General features: G+C 41.8%; 1 protein-coding gene across 2 annotated transcripts in view; it reads right to left on the bottom strand.

Moving 5' to 3' along the window:
- LOC114597755 (glypican-5-like) overlaps positions 1 to 17,268 on the bottom strand; it is a 416,629-nt gene that overhangs the window by 379,560 nt on the left and 19,801 nt on the right. The gene's annotated exons all lie outside the window — the stretch shown is intronic.

The following is a 17,268-nucleotide window of genomic DNA, read 5'->3' as shown; positions in this document are numbered from 1 at the left end:
GCATACAGTATTTTTTTAAAAAATAATAATACAGTTTTATTGGAAATACCACTGAAAAATGATATTACAATCTTTGAGTCACACCACATAAAAAATCATAGTGGAACTTCAGAGTTATAAATAATTCTATTCCCCAATAGTCGCAGATCAGACAGACAACAAGAATTCCCCAGGAAATCAAGTTAAAGTTTACTGGTTAATTATAAGCACACATGGTGGAGCCTTATGCCCTGTAACAGAAAAAGAACCAAGGCCTCATGGCCCTTTCAAAGAGGAGGAAGAACACAGGAAAGTGTGTAAATGAAACCAAAATCATTTAAGCGGTGCTTTTCCCCCATAAAAAATGTTTAGGGATACTCTCATTTTCCTACTCATATTGAAATACTGCCCCTCGATGAGGCCAAACTTAGATTAACAAAATGTTTAGGGGTATGCGTACCCCTGAGTCTCCCCCCCCCCCGAAAAAAGCACTGCATTTAAACTAGGGCAGTATTCTCTGTGCTGACTGGTTACAGCTCTCTATGGTTTCAGTCAAGATCCTTTATCAGCTCTTCCTAGGCATGGTGGGATAATGGTAAGCAATGGTGACTTCGCTCCTTCCCAACTGGGACCTACTGTATCCAGGACCTAGGAGAAGCAGCAGGAAGGGGAACCATGGAGCAGGAGAACCATTTCAGCAGTTCAGGAATGGGTTGAGGAGGCTGCCACTAGGAATGCACACTCAGAAAAATGTTGGGCCTCCTTTAACAACTCCCTCCGCTCAGCTGCAATGGTACAGTGGTACCTCGGGTTACATACGCTTCAGGTTACATACTCCGCTAACCCAAAAATAGTACCTCGGGTTAAGAACAAGTAAAAATATATCTGGTGTTAACTGGTTTGTAAATTAAGTGAGTATATAGAATTGGCAAAGTTAACTTCAATTATAAGCTATCAATCAAATCAAAAGTTAATGGAGTGGAAGTATTTCGAAGATTATACATCAAAATATTGTTCTAAAAATGACATGCTAATAGGCTTAGAATAAAAAATGTAAGCAATAACAAAACCAATAAAGAAGGAAAAATCAGAATTTAACAAAAATAATTTATCATAGAATGCAAGGGGGGGAAAGGTAGAAAGAAATATAAAGAAGTCAAATTGCTGTGGATGGAATAGAGGATGGGTATGGGTTTTAAAATTAAGTGTATAATTATGTGGCTGTTGGAATTTAGATATTATATTTTATATGAGGGAATCATTGGGAATTTTGGTTATGATGTTTATATGTTAAGTTTCAATAAAGATCTTTGAAAAAAGAAAAGAAAGAAAAAAGAAATATATATCTGGGTATACTGTAGCATTCCCTATAAGTGTTTGGGAAATTCTAATGGATAGTAAACTGAACATGAGTCAACAATATGATGTCATGGCCCAAGGCCAAGTTTCAACTGTAGCCACAGTTAACATTACATAAGTAAGACTTTGAAAGATCACTCAGTGCTACTGGTATGCATTTATTTTTATTTCCAACTTACATCCTTCTCAAACTCCAATAGAAAGGATTCAGTTGGAAAGTTACAGAGTTGCTAAAAGTTCGACAGCAAATCACACAGAGAAAGAATGTAGGAGGTGGATATGCTTAGCCTAGAAAGAGTTGAATGAAGGGGAATATGTTAACATTGTAAGAATTAAAAGGTTAGAAAGAAGAGCGAAGGGTTTTTTTCCTTCTCCTTGAGTACTTTCTTCTTCTTCTTTCTTTGGTGATCACTCGTAGCCGAGTAAGATTGTCTTCCATAAACACGGTTTTAACAATGAGTCCGTAAGTGACTGTGGAGGCCAATTCTGGATCCACACGTCCTTCCACAGTGGAGACATAGGTTTCCGGGTGGGAGTTGATCACGGTGTGGCTTTGCCAAGTGCGCCTTCCTCTTAGCACATTTCTCCCTTGCGTCCTGAGTTTGAGTGTCTTCAAAGCCCATGACAACAAGCAATGATACAAGGAGATACTGTAAATATTTACACAACTAAGTTCCATGTGCATTGAGACGTTCAGAAAATACTGTGAGAGAGACAGATCTCTGCTCCAATCATCTTACTGTCTAAATTTTGCATGAGTGGGTACATGGAAGAGTAAATGTTAACAGGAGGGTTGGAGATTCACCACTCCTGCCTTATGCCAGCAATCACGAAATTAGAAGACACCTGCTTCTGTGGAGAAAAGCAATGACAGTGGCAGTGGAAGACTGGTGTGCTGTGGTCCATGAGGTCATGAAGAGTCGGACAAGACTAAACGACTAAACAACAACATTGTGGCTTTCTACCATCTTAGGCAGAAGCCTTTCCCAACACTGCCATGCAATATAATATTTCTAACTGAAGATGCCAGCGGTAGAACAATATATGCACCTGAGAGGGCCAGATGCACAATTCTGCCCCAGAGGAATTCCATCAAGCGGCTGGGGATTGAGCCTGGCTCTATCGCATTTGGAGGCTACAAAATTTACAAACAAATTAAGGTTTCAGTTGTGCCATATGCTCAGCCATCCGTATAGACTAGCTCCATATCTTTCCTGCCATCCAGAAATTCCACAGTATGTTGTTCCAGAATCAAGTATGTTTCCCCCCTCTGGGGAGATGAAACTGAATCCCATTGCTTTAGGGCTGCCCTTAAAAATTATCAAGGATGGAGATTTATTATGCTTCCATGGGAAATGCAGGCGGTTCTGCTTCTCTTGAGTCACATTTTTGTCTGATTTAGCAAGAAGCTAGGCTGGAATTTGACACTTCCATTGATTTGTCAATATTCTTGTTGCCGTCTTGTTGTAGTCCCTGTAGTACTAGTTGTGCCAAGCAAATTAAAGAAACAATATTTGAATGCTGCAAAAACACAGTTGTTTCCTTTGTCAACAACAGAGATTTTGCTTGGGTTTCTTGTACAGTTTTGCCTACAACATGATTCCTTTTCAGTATTTAAGAGCTAATTTGTGTGATACATTTTGTCTGCATAGGATGCTCCCAGTGTTTTCCCAGAGACACATTTATTAATAAGGATTTTGTGGGCTATCAAGCCTCATATAACCAACATGCTTAACCCTAATTAAAGCATGAAGGGGTTAAGACCATAGAGTAAACTGTCCTGCCAGGCTTAGCTAGGTCACTCCTCTTCACCTTGGAAGAAAGGGTCACCAGATTCTTTGTTCTCCATGTGAACCCTACCAGTAAGGAAGTCTCAGCTGGATGTCCAGACTTAGACCACATGGCTTAAGCAAGCCATCTTTGTGTTTCTATACGAATCATTCAGAAAAAAATACCATTTTGGAACCTAAATTATACTGCCAGACTTTTCTTGCTGCTGTATGGAAAAGCACATGAATCTGATCTTTGAAGAGTTTGAAAGTAAGCCATTTTTTAACATACTAAACATGTGGGGGTTTTTTCTATACTTTAACTGGTTACATAGCTGTCAACTTTTCCCTTTTCTTGTGAGGAATCCTATTCGGAATAAGGGAATTTCCCTTTAAAAAAAGGAAACACTGACAGCTATGACTGGTTAGTGTTTGAAATAAATATATACATTTTCTATGCTAAGGGAAACAGGGAACTTTGGAAGCAAGAGGGTATAGGTCTAACAGCCTATATTTCCATGTTTTACTTTGCTGCATATTTTGTGATTTTAAATCTCTGCTGGAGTTCTGTCACCAAAGAGTGCTTGCCCCAAAGCTGGATCTAGGTATCCAGGGAATTATCCTATTTTACCAGAACCTAAAATTTCCCTCTTTTGAATGTCAACTGGTTTCTACTGCTCACAGTGGTAAGTTCAGGCTACTACAGGGAATTGCCCTGGGACACAACAGCTGTACTCACGGAGAAGTGGCCTCATTTAAGCCTTAAAATGGTTTCAGCCTAAGCTGTTTGATGGACCCTCTGCACCCATATCAGCCTGTCTGCACACTGGGATATGCAACAAAAGGCCTCCTTATTTGTCCAGCTCCTAGATCAGTGAGATTGGTGGCTGCAAGGGAGGAGATGGACCTACTGTGATGACTTCAGGTAAAGGAAAAGGTAAAGAATTCCCTCCCAGCAGATCTGCAGCAGGCTGCCATGCTTTTCAGAAAGCTTTAAAGGCATTTCCTACGAGCCTATTATTGATTCACGTCCTCTGGCTTTGGCTGCAGGTTGCTCATGGTGTGAAAAGTGATTTATCTGGCTGGCTGAGTTAAGTTTATTGGTTTTTACCTTAGCAGGAGAATTAAGGTTTCAGGGTTATTTTGTTCCATTGATATTTTGTAAATACAACACTAAAACACCGTGGATGGCCAAGCACTCTTCAGAAAGGTGGGCTGAAAATATTTTAAAATAAAGAAATGAAAATGGTATTTAATGAATTGAACTAAAATCAATCCAGTCCTACATCGTGTTTCCAGCTATGAAAACTGCCCATTGCCATCCACAGATTAGTTGTAATGACAAAGAAAGCTATAAATTTCACTCAGGGATTAGCCCAAGAAGTATCCCTGGATACTATGTCTCAGTTGCAGAACATATTGCCTTCAGGACTGAGTAGCTATAGCCCTATTTGTAAGATCTTCGCAGAGTGTGGATGAGCGTGTGAAGTTCTGCCCACTGCATCCCTATCCAATTCACGGAGGGTGACTATGTAAAATGGGGGCCACCTTTATAATAAATAATAATAATAATAAATTTTATTTATATCCCGCCCTCCCCAGCCAAAGCTGGGCTCAGGGCAGCTAACAACAATCGAAATAGTCCAACATTCTAAAAACATTCATTATAAAATTAATTAAATCAAATTAAAATCAAATTAATGGCAACCATCAAGCAAAATTCTGTGCAGATTGCCAGAGGAGGGGGTCAGGCTGCGCCCTGACCAAAGGCCTGGTGGAACAGCTCTGTCTTGCAGGCCCTGCGGAAGGATGTCAGGTCCTGCAGGGCCCTAGTCTCTTGTGACAGAGCGTTCCACCAGATTGGAGCCGCGGCCGAGAAAGCCCTGGCTCTAGTTGAGGCCAGCCTAACCTCTTTGTTGCCTGGGATCTTTAGGATGTTTTTATTTGCAGACCGTAAATTTCTCTGTGGGACATACCAGGAGAGGCGGTCCCGTAGGTGCGAGGGTCCTAGGCCGTATAGGGCTTTAAAGGTTAAAACCAGCACCTTAAACCTGATCCTGTACTCCACCGGGAGCCAGTGCAGCTGGTATAATACCGGATGGATATGATCTTGCAGCGAAGACCCCATAAGGAGTCTCGCCGCGGCATTCTGCACCCGCTGGAGTTTCTGGGTCAGTCTCAAGGGCAGCCCCACGTAGAGCGAGTTACAATAATCCAGTCTGGAGGTGACCGTTGCGTGGATCACAGTGGCTAGGTCAGGGCAAGAGAGATAAGGAGCCAACTGCTTAGCTTGGCGGAGATGAAAAAATGCCGCCTTTGTTATAGCTGTAATCTGCGCCTCCATAGAGAGGGAGGTATCGAAGATTACACCCAAACTCTTAACGGACGATGCTGGCACTAATTGCACCCCCGCAAGAGATGGGAGTTGCCCCCTCAATCCCATATCGTCCCGTCCCAGCCAGAGGACCTCTGTCTTCGAAGGATTTAACTTCAACCGGCTCCCACGTAACCATCCAGCCACAGCTTCCAGACATCTGGTCAGTGTATCTGGGGCCGAGTCAGGCCGCTTTACTCATGAAAGCGCCCCTACTGTAAACCCGGCGTAATTTGGGTTCTAAATAAAATTGTTGTCCTTCACAAGTAGGTACCCTGCTTCACACAGCCTCTTTCCAGGTCAAAGCGAGTGATGGAGAAGGCAGGAGTAGGAAAAGAGAGAAGAGATTAGCACACTCAACCCTGCTTGCTGCTGCTGTGTAGCTTTATAGTCTCACAGCAAGTGTTTAAGCTATTGAGGTCTTCAGCAGCTTCCAAGCAGGACTGATCATGTTCTCATTGACTTGGTTTCCCCTGCACAAAAGAAGTGCCTTGTTTTATTCATGGCTAAGGAGGCTAAAAATGAAGATTGTTATGATGCCCTTCATAGAAATCTATTCTGTATAGGAATGAGGTCACACTCTCAGTTGATTTTTAAGTTAGCTCTTTGTTGAAATTTATATTATATTGAATAAAAGGATGCATTGGAAAGGCCTTGACTGGCTCTGTGTGTCTACGTACACGTAATGGATCGCTCAATGGAGCTCCTGACTTCAGTGGGCCTTGGGAATGCACCTTACGGCACCTCATTTTGAATACACATACCCTACAAGCGTCCTGGGGAAAAACGGGACATCCTGTTACTCACGCAAGAGCACAGTGGCCATTTTGGGCGCCATGATTTCATGCTGAGATCTTGCCCCCCAAAAGTGCTTTCCATCCTGAAAAAAGTACTTTTGGAGGGCAGTGATCTCATGCAGTGCCCAAAATTCATGGTTTCTGGGTGCTATGCAAGCACAGCCCAGAAAAAGCACATGTTTAGGGCTCAGAGATCTCACGTAGGTCACATGACCCACACAAGAGGGAAGACTCATGTCCCGGTTTTTAGGACCCTAAAAATTGGTGGGTATGGAGACGTACTCAATTGGAGGAGGTCAGATTGAAGGTTTATCCACACTTACCTTTCACCCCACTGTTTCCAAGCATGAGTCCGAGCTCAAAAGCGAGCATGTTGTTTTTACTCTGGATCTTTCCCCATGAAAACCTGTTCCTTAGCACTCAGTTGAAGCAAATTTGTGTTTCCACAGATTTCTGTTTGCTTTCATTGAGCTTTAAAGAGCGGGTTTCTGTGGGGAAAGCTCCAGAGCAAAAAAAAAGGAGGGCTCTCAGATTTAAAGCATGGACTGTGCCAGAAGTGAGGATAAGCCCCAAGTAATTACACCCCCCAAAAACAACAACAACAAACCCAGCTTGCATTTCACACAGATACTTGCACATCCTGCGTCAAGTTTACAGAAAACAAAAAGGAAGGGCTATTCACAGGGCAAACCCAACTGGAAGGTACTTGGAAGGGTGGCAAAGATAAGAAAAGAATCAGCCCTTTCAGCAGCAAAATAACCCTGTCAAGGCCCCTGTGCATTTTTGTATGAGGATGGATGATTTGAGAGAAAACTAAATGATATCAACAAAACTGCTGGCCTTGGATAGTGTCATAGCACTTTATCTTCTGAAATGCGCAAGATTCCTAGGCAAACACTATTTCTTTTCTAACCTTTACAACAGAGGCAGGCCATAAATCCCATGAAGGTCTACAAAGTCATGACATCAGTGCTGAAGAGTTCCATAACCTGGCTGTATTTTGGCACATGCAAGCACCAGCCTTTAAATTGTCCCTGTGTTCGTGGTCTATAAAACAGTCAGTACTCTAGTATCTGAATTTAGACCTAACGCATAACAACTTTACACTTTTATATGCAATACCTCTGTGCAATATATAGATAGGAATGCTTCTAAACTTCTAGTTTTCCACTGGAGAAATTGGAGGGTTGGGGTTAAGTAAGTTGGACTGACAAACTTAAATGGACACTGTTGTACTTTCTTGGTGGCTGCTGTTCCCCAGAATGCATGTGGATGTAGCCTCACCCTGGAAGCATTCTGGGGGGAAGGAGAGGTTACTAATGTTTTCCCCAGAATGCCCCAAAATGATGCTATGACTGGGACATTCAACAGGGAGAGTAATGACAGCTAATGAGAGCAGATCCATTGACTATACAAAGTATGCTGCACCACCACCCACTCAGATACTCTCCCTAATCTTCTCAACCAATTTGACTGTTCCCCCAAGTCACCACCTGGTTTGAGCCGCCCCCACCCCTTTTGCCCTGCCCACCTATTTCAAGCCAAAATCTCAAGCTGTTAATGGTTTAGTTTTGCTAGAATGTATAGTTTCTTCATCTGTGTCCTCCCTCACCTCTATACACTATGATGCCCCCCCCCCCCCAAATAAATAGCCCAGTTTTGATGAAATAATACAGTGGTGCCTCAGGTTACATACGCTTCAGGTTACATATACTTCAGGTTACAGACTCCGCTAACCCAGAAATAGTGCTTCAGGTTAAGAACTTTGCTTCAGGATGAGAACAGAAATTGTACTCCGGCGGCGCGGCAGCAGCAGGAGGCCCCATTAGCTAAAGTAGTGCTTCAGGTTAAGAACAGTTTCAGGTTAAGAATGGACCTCCGGAACGAATTAAGTACTTAACCCGAGGTACCACTGTATTTTAATACCAGGATTACACACACACAAACACTAGTCTGACGTGAGGTGGGCTAATTGGTCAGATGTCAAATTTCTCATTTTCCCAGTCTTAAGCTCAGTACTGCACACCTCTGCATCAGTTTGCAATTTTAAAAGTCCTCATGAAAATGTGTTAGTGTTTCAGTGTAAATTTCTCCTAAAATTAGCATTTTTGGAAGCAATTTTCCCTAATATAACGCATTTTATATTTTCTCCAACATATGCCTTTTTAAGCACCTTACCCCCTAATATTTTTGCATGTTGTTTGGTTGTAAAATTGCAGCACAAAACCTGGAGAAGTGTCAATTTCTAAGAATATCTGTTTTTTTAAATTTGTTTATTGTGTCAGAAAGTGCAAACCAGCTAGGCATTAAAATCCTAACCAAACCAAATTTCTTTCCATCCCTACGTCTGACTCAGCAGGGCTTTGCTTATGTGCTTGTGGTGAGATCTTGTTCCCAGCTCCATCCTACAGGGAATGAGCATCATCTGGATATCAGCCTTAGGATGAATTACCTCCCCCGTAGTTATCTAAAGCACAGAGAATGTTCTTTCTATTTTGTTGTCGTAGTAAATACATCCACACCAGCAACTGGGCTAAGGCTGGCCTATGTAGATGCTCCAGGTGAAGAGGAATTAAACATATATGCAGTGGTAAGTTTCATCACACAAACAGCATTTGCAGCAGTTTTCACCATGAAGCCAGAAATATGTTTGCTAGCTCTATACTGAGTGCTCACTGGGAGGACAGATCGTTAAGCTGAGGCTCCAATACTTTGGCCACCTCATGAGAAGAGAAGACTCCCTGGAAAAGACCCTGATGTTGGGAAAGATGGAGGGCACAAGGAGAAGGGGACGACAGAGGACGAGATGGTTGGACAGTGTTCTCGAAGCTACCAGCATGAATCTGACCAAACTGCAGGAGGCAGTGGAAGACAGGAGTGCCTGGTGTGCTCTGGTCCATGGGGTCACAAAGAGTCGGACACGACTAAACGATTAAACAACAACAACAACTCTTCACAACACAGGGAAGGGGCAGCACCTATAGATATCATATCTGAATTGAGCAATACCAATCTGGAATGGTATGTTTAAAGGTTGACAGTACAATGCTATTGTTAGCATAGCTTGTGTGATTGGATAACCTCCAGCCTCCTAAATCCTAAAAATACACAAATTCCTGAAGGGAGTGGGATGTTGAAAAGGAATGGGATGTTCAGTCATATTGAAATGTTTTGACTGCCACAGCCAATAGCTCTGTTTATGCAGGTCAAAATTTATCATGCATCACCATTTGCTCCCATGGAAATGGACTAAAAATAAGGAAATTCGATCAGCATCTTGGGTGGACTTTAGAAAGTGCACTTAGTGCAAACATGGGTGTGTAAACACAAGCTTTCTTCTTGCTTTGGTATGCACACTTAGCCCCCACCGGCATTAATGGGAATTATGCATGCATAATGAATGGGGAGACTAGACCCTGCATGAATAGGGCTCTTGTTAGTATAATGAATACATTTAACCACTAATGTTTAGAGATATGCTGAACTATCCGGCTTAAGTCATTTTCTGAACAAAGCTACCATGACCAACCAATACGGTCCAATTTAGAAATTATCTCTTACTTTCTTTCAGGACTTTGATAGATTCTGGACTCCAAGGAAAGACTTTTACTTGTATTCTCCCAAAAGAATAAGCAAAATGGATTCTCAAAATACATTTGTGGAACAAAATTGTACAAAAGGAGTTGGGACAGGAGCCGGGGGGGGGGGGAGTTAATAAAAGACCAAAACCAAAGTCTGACCCATCCTTTAGGCAGGTGTCTGACTGAGGCATTACTGAAGTAACCAAAGTACATCGCATGTATATCCGAAAATCTTAAATTAGAATTTGGAAAAATAATTCTACCACTGTCATCTGCAAAGAGAAGAGACATGGCATATCACTGTTTGTAGCTTTACCACAAGTCTGGCTGGGTAATCTGCTCTGTGAATTTTCCACAGGAAAAACAAAGAAACATCTTTATATAAGACTAAATAGAATTGATTTGGCACCACCACTGAAAAGTGATCTCTTCCCAGAAGCAGCAAAATAGATGCCATTTTTATTTAACTTAGATGTGCCAGATGGGAAGCACTTGTGCTACATATAAACCAAGTTTGCAGTGTTGCTGTTTCGCCAGATATTATTTGATAAATGCTCACTCGCTGGTTGGTGTTATACAACACAAAGGTTAATGGCATGTGATGTCCTCAAAGAACTCCTGCGTATACCACAAAACTAAACCAGGCTCTTTTGCATTTCAGTAAAACGTGTGAGAGTTTGACTGGTCGCACACGTGACTTCTAATAAGTTGACACCTCTTTAAATGAATAAAAACTACTGTTGTGGAAACCTGGTGTTACTTCTCAGAGTCATATTACCACTATAACCCACAATAAAACTGACTGGCAGAAGATACAGGACCAACAGAAGGAAGTACACAGCACATAGCTAACTTGTGGTATTTACTGCGACAAGTTGCAGTGACAGCCACTAGTTTAGATGGCTTTACAATGGGATTACAGTCATGGAGAGTAAGTAGATCAATGGCTACTAGTCATTATGGATACATGCTATCTCCAGGATCAGAAACAACATGTCTCTGAATACCAATCACCAGGGAATAACAGCAGGAGAGGGTTATTGTCTTCATGCCTTGCTTATGAGGCTTCCTAGAGACATCTGGTTGGGCATCGTGGAAAACAAAGGTGAGTTAGACAGGCAGGGCTCGAAGGGATGGTAGCAAAAGCTGTTCACCTCCATCCAGAGTTGGAATGACTATAAAATTAACTTGTCCTGCCTTTCTTTTCCCTCATGCTTTAACAACCAAAGCTAGCAAACTCTTGCAGCTTCTAAAGAGAACCAGCAAAGGCTTACAGCAGAACAATTCCATGTGACGTGCTACCTAGGCAGCCAAAGCCATCCAAGAGGAAGTCACAAAGGTCCTATTTCTAATCCTTGGCACCATTTGAAGCTACATAGCTTCACCCACAAATAGAATGAAAGACTGAGATGAGGAGAGGGTGGGCTGTAATATCTGGGTTAGCACTGTGCGGGTGTGGAGTTTCGTAGCTGACCATTCGCTTCAATGCATGGAGAGAACATCGGGATTCCTTTTGGAAGCTGTCCAAACAATGTTAAAGATAGACAGTGATTAGAACATGTCGTCACTTTCACCTTGAAGAATCTGTGCTTTACTTTGTTGCCTGATGCCAGAAGGGGTGACATCAGCATCCAGGTGTTAAGATGTACTTGAACAAGGAGCTTCTTATGCCTTTGTTTTGGGATCTTTTTATTATTATTTATTTATTTGCTTTTCTATTACACGTTCTCTGCTGATAAACTACGTACATAATACCTTCTACTACTACTACCACTACTACTACTACTAAATTTTTATTTTTATTTATATCCCACCCTTCCCGGTTCAAAAACTGGGCTCAGGGCGGCTAACAACAAATTTAAAACACTTACCGTATTTTGCGCCCCATAGGACGCACCGGCCCATAAGGCGCACCTAGTTTTTTGGGGGGGAAATAAAGGGGAAAAAAATTATTCCCCCCCCCCAGGCGCGGGGCTGGGGCGGGGGAAGCCCGAGCTTCCCCCGACCCCAGCCCCCAGGAAAGGCTGCTCTGCGCAAGCTGACCCCAGCCCCCAGAACAGGCTGCTCTGCCCAGCGCGCCGGGGCTTCGGGATAAGAGGCAGCTCTGCGCAAGCCAGGGGAGGGCTCCCGCAGCTTGTGCGGAGCTACCCGAAGCCCCGGCGTGACTGCTGAGCGTGCCGGGGCTTCGGGATAAGAGGCGGCTCTGCGCAAGCTGCGGGAGCCCTTCCGCGGCTTGCGCGGAGCTACCCGAAGCCATGGCGCGACTGCTCAGCACGCCGGGGCTTCCGGATAAGAGTTTCCTGAAGCCTGGAGAGCAAGAGGGGTCGGTGCGCACTAATCCCTCTCACTCTCCAGGCTTCAGCGAAAGCCTGCATTCACCCCATAGGACTCACACACATTTCCCCTTCATTTTTTGAGTGGGAAAAGTGCGTCCTATAGGGCGAAAAATACGGTAATTGTAAAAGCAGCATAAAATACAGTATAAAAACATGAATAACAATAAAATTCAAAGATCAGAAATCAATTTAGGGGAAATCCATCTAATAAGCATTGGATTATCACCAGGGCTGGCTGGCTGAATTAGTCCTACTTGGGCCAGCAAGGAGGCCAGGGGAGAATTAGCTGTGGCGTCTCAGAACAGGTATACTAATACAATCGAAACAAAACAAATAAATCTGCTTATGTACTTCCTTTCGACTCCATCCATGGTTTCTGATCTAATCCCTTCCTAACCGCATCTTCTTGTTTCTCTAATTTTTTCCATTCTTCCTCTCTTTACCTCTTGTTATAACTTAAACTGCTGAACTGCTCACATACTGCTAGGTTAATTATCTTGTTATGATTTTTCATATATTCTATATATAATTTCCATTCTCCCTTAAGCTTTCTGTCATCTCTATTTCTTTTTCTATTAGTCATAGCCGCTAATTCCACATATTCCAACAATTTATGATGCTGCTCATCTTTTGTTGAAACAGCATCCGTTTTCCACTTTTGTACCAGTAAAATCTGAGCAGCGGTAGTGGCATTCAGGAGGAATATCTCTGGGCTTTTAGGGAAAGATCTTTTAAACTTTTTTTAAGCTCATTATAAATTGTTTCCCAATACAGTGGGATCTTGAGTGAAGAACTTAATTTGTTCCAGAGGTTCGTTCTTAACCTGAAACTGTTCTTAACCTGAGGTACCACTTTAGCTAATGGGGCCTCCCACTGCCTCCGCGCCACCGCTGCACGCTTTCTGCTCTCATCCTGAAGCAAAGTTCTTAACCCAAGGTACTACTTCCAGGTTAGCGGAGTCTGTAACCTGAAGCGTCTGTAACCCGAGGTACCACTGCATTCTTTAATCACACTGCAGGACCACCACATATGGTAAAATGTTCCTACTGTGGTTTTTTTCACACTTCCAGCATTTATCACTCTGCGATTTCAACATCTTTGCCAATGTATTTGGTGTTGAGTACCACCTGTGAACCATCTTCAGATGATTTTCCTTTAAAGTATAGCATGCCATGAATTTCAGGGGGTTCGTCCATAGCTGTTCCCATTAAGTTTAAATCAATATTATGTCCCACATCTGTAGCCCACCTTGCTTTGGGATCTTAAGCACTTAGGACCAGGGGAAAGTTGTGAAGAGGCAGGAGTGGTTTGATATGGGAATATTCCACATCAGTACGGTTCCTTGGGAGGTGTGGAGTTTGCTATTCCTTCTAGTGCCATGAGGAGATCCTTTGAAAATCAATTCTTGGGAGAGAAATATGGAATGAACGTAGGTCCATGTTCTGGGAATTAAATGGTTTGAAAGAGAATATGCAGTCTTTGAGACCTGGACCAGTTGCAGATCACCAAAGAGGAAACACAATAATTACTATAATTTAAATAGAAATACAATACATCTCATCATAGTGGAGGAGGGCCGTGGCCAGGATTTGCTCAGTCCCCTGTCCAGGTGCTGTTGATGGGAAATGTCACTTCAGTTACAGGACTGGGCTCCATAACGTGTGACACATATCCACCCTGTGCTCTACACAGGGTTGCTTCATGCATTCTATCTTTTATAACAGGGCTGGCAACTGTGTATGATAAGTTAGCATTTCAATCAACCCACCCCACACGGTTAATTCCCATTAGATATGACTAGTTCAACATGGGAAGCAGCTTCCATGCTGCTTGAAGGCAGTCAAACTGGTCCCGTGATATAGTCCCTGTCCATAATCTTGGATGCAGGACAGAGATAAGGTCTGAACTCACATTCCTTAGATCAAAATTCAGTTTTCCATAACTGAACTTGAGCAGGAAAGCAGACCACTATCACACAGAAACAGAAGGGCTGAGGAATTGGGCACAAATTCTTTTTACCACCAGAGATTAGGCTGTTGACAAGTCAATTTTAATTTTGTTTTCCCCTATAAATCGGCACACTAGGCTGAAAACTGATATAATAAATGTACCAAAGCATTAACCACCACATAGGTCTTTATCAGGAGCAGCAGGGTGAGTGTGGTTCTTGGAGTGTGGCCCAAGAACCACACTCACCCTAGGCCATCCTCCACGCTGGTGGTAGGTGTGGCCACCCCATATTTTCTCAGGCACCTGCAAACACACACACACACACACACACACACACACACACACGAAGGGCACAGCTCCCCTCTCTTGGTTGATCCATACAAATCAGCTGAGAAGACTTCTCATCCCTTCTCCACTCATCAGATTCGTCTGGTGGCCAGAGAGGGCACTATTTGCATCTCCGTCAGGGTCTGGGCTCTACTGAATCCAGTAGCCTGTCTATTCCCCCTCACCCATTTTGTCATCATCACCGAAACTGGTGGGATTTTGGGGGGGGGGGTGAGGGGGAATCAGGACTTCATCTGAAAATTAGCCTCCTCTGCTCTCTTTCATACATTCATGAAATTAGAGCAACCAGATAAAACTGAATTCTGTATATTTGTTCATAACAAATCTTGTAAAGGATCATTTTCAAAAATAAAGCATTGATACATTTTACCTGTGGCTTTGCACCACCATGATCTATGCCCGTTCTAAATGATTAATAAAAAAGCTCCTACTAATTTCAATTAACTTTACTAATTTACAGTGCAACCATCATAGCAATGCCTTATTAGCACTGACTTTGAATAAAAATCCATTACGTTAGCAAAGAGCCAAAGAGTCTTGTTGTACCACTGCAAGCGGAAAGGAGAAGATAGGAATTTCTGGATAAATAGCATTTCCAGTTATGTTCGACAGATGTATGTTTATCCATGAAGCACAACTGTAGGAAAATAAATCCAGGAAGGAAGACTAAAAACAGCATGCAAAATCCGTATCATTCTATCACTAAGATCTTCAGTAAAACAACATTCATAGCCAATACAGCAGGGGTGGGAAATGTGTGGTACTCCAGATGTTTCTCCAACTCCCATCAGCCCCAGCCAGAATGGCCAATTGTCAGTGAAGATGGGCCAGCAACACCTGGAATGCACACAGGTTCCCCATTCCAGCAAAACATGATCAGAACCATTGGATCTTATTGTGACAATGATATTGTTTATCCCAAAACTTTGTTGTGGAGTCCAGTTGCCTCCCCTGTATTGGACAGAAGTGCTTAGCTTTTCTTCTTTTTTAAAAGGTGCATAACCCTTTGGATTGCTTCCCTGATATACAACTTAAAAATAGTTCTAAGGATCCATCTCTTCAAAGCTGCCCTTTATCATCTGGAACAAAGCACTGTAATCTTATCTTTGCAACCTGCCACAATCACAGGTTTTCCAGATAAGTGGTCTAGTAATAGGCAACAAAATGCCTACTTGATCTGAGCCTAAGATCACCAGTTGCTGCTAGATGAGAGAGTTACTGGTTTTTCTCTTCTGCAACTTGTTTTATTTTAATCTTAGACTAGATTAATACATATCTCATACAACAAACTACAGCAAATAAAAAAGGCTGAATATGATCATTATACTAGTCCCAAAACATCACTAAAAAAAACCCTTCTCATTTATTCAGAATTCTGTTTGACATATTTAGTTGCACTCTCCTATATATAGTACAGCGTCCAGGGCTCCAGAATGGATCCCGGACGCTCAATGAGGTACAACTGTATGTTAATTTGACCACAGTGACAATAGACCAAGTTTTTTCAATCCATTCCAAACAAGCAGGGGCTATATTCTTCTTCCATGTGTTCTCTATAACTTGGAAGGAAGCTTCTGTATCAACGGTACTCCATCTATCCAATTGAATATATTTTGACAGGTGCTCTTCTAACGGTGTCACAAAACTATCTCTCCTGATCCCCTCTAGAAGCCCTCATAATTGCAAATTATTCTTTCTTAGTTCATGGGTTATTTCCTCATACTTAGCTGTATTCATTTCTACATCTATCTCTAATACTCTATTCCTTGTTTATGATTCTCTAGGTATATTTTCTAATTCTGTTTGTGCTTTTTCCATATTTGCCATTTTATTAATTTATGTTTCCATTCTATTATCAATTATTCCACCTTTTTCTCCCACCCTAAAGTTTTATTAGCCATCACTTCTAATTGTTCTTATATTTTAATATGATGATTTCCCTTTTTAAATCCAATTCAGATATAAAAACATTCTGAGTTTTATCTAACAGCAATCCAAATTTCTAATTTTCTGTCCTTTAAATTTTGTCCTTCTTATACTCTTTTTTCCAGAAGGGTCACTTCTTTTGTGTACAGCTTATGATTATTGTCTATTATGACCCCATTTGTCTCTAGTGACGACATTTGGAACTTCTCTTTCTTGCCCTTTAGCGTTCCAAGGACCTATATTCTGTTATTTTAATTCGTTTTCCCTGATACTCCATTCACATTTAGGAGCTTCATACATATCATATATGTGCGTGTTATTATTGTAAGCACTTTTCTCTTATAAACCAGGTGTATTTTTCTTATTAGGACACTTTCATCCTCAGTATTTATCTCTACCTTATGCTTGAACTTTTGCTACCACTATCTCAATTAATTCTCAAATATCTCATAGTCATTAAATTTTCTGCATCATATGCATTTATTAGATAGTTCATCCTTCAAATCCACCCACCATCCATTTCAGTTCAATCCAATTATAATTTGTATCCCCATCAACATAATTTATTCCAATCATAGTTCTTACAAGTCATTACATTGCCAAAATTCATTAGGTAAATCAACTTATGTATTTCTTCAATAATCACGATTTAATTCTTCACTTGATTCAGTTTTGAATTAGTTTCACGATAATTGGTTCAGTTGCCAAATTAAGGCAAGCAATCCTGCCTGTGTGTTCTTATCATAAACATATTACTATATATGGCTCAACTCATTTAGCTACCTAGTGCTCAAACTGTGTTGCAATTTGTCTTTTTTTCTTAATTTTCCTTACAGAGTGCAGTTGCTC

This window comes from Podarcis muralis, chromosome 6 (genome assembly GCF_964188315.1).
Source record: "Podarcis muralis chromosome 6, rPodMur119.hap1.1, whole genome shotgun sequence".
NCBI classification, from domain to species: Eukaryota; Metazoa; Chordata; class Lepidosauria; order Squamata; family Lacertidae; genus Podarcis; species Podarcis muralis.
This window is presented reverse-complemented; position numbering and strand designations above follow the sequence as displayed.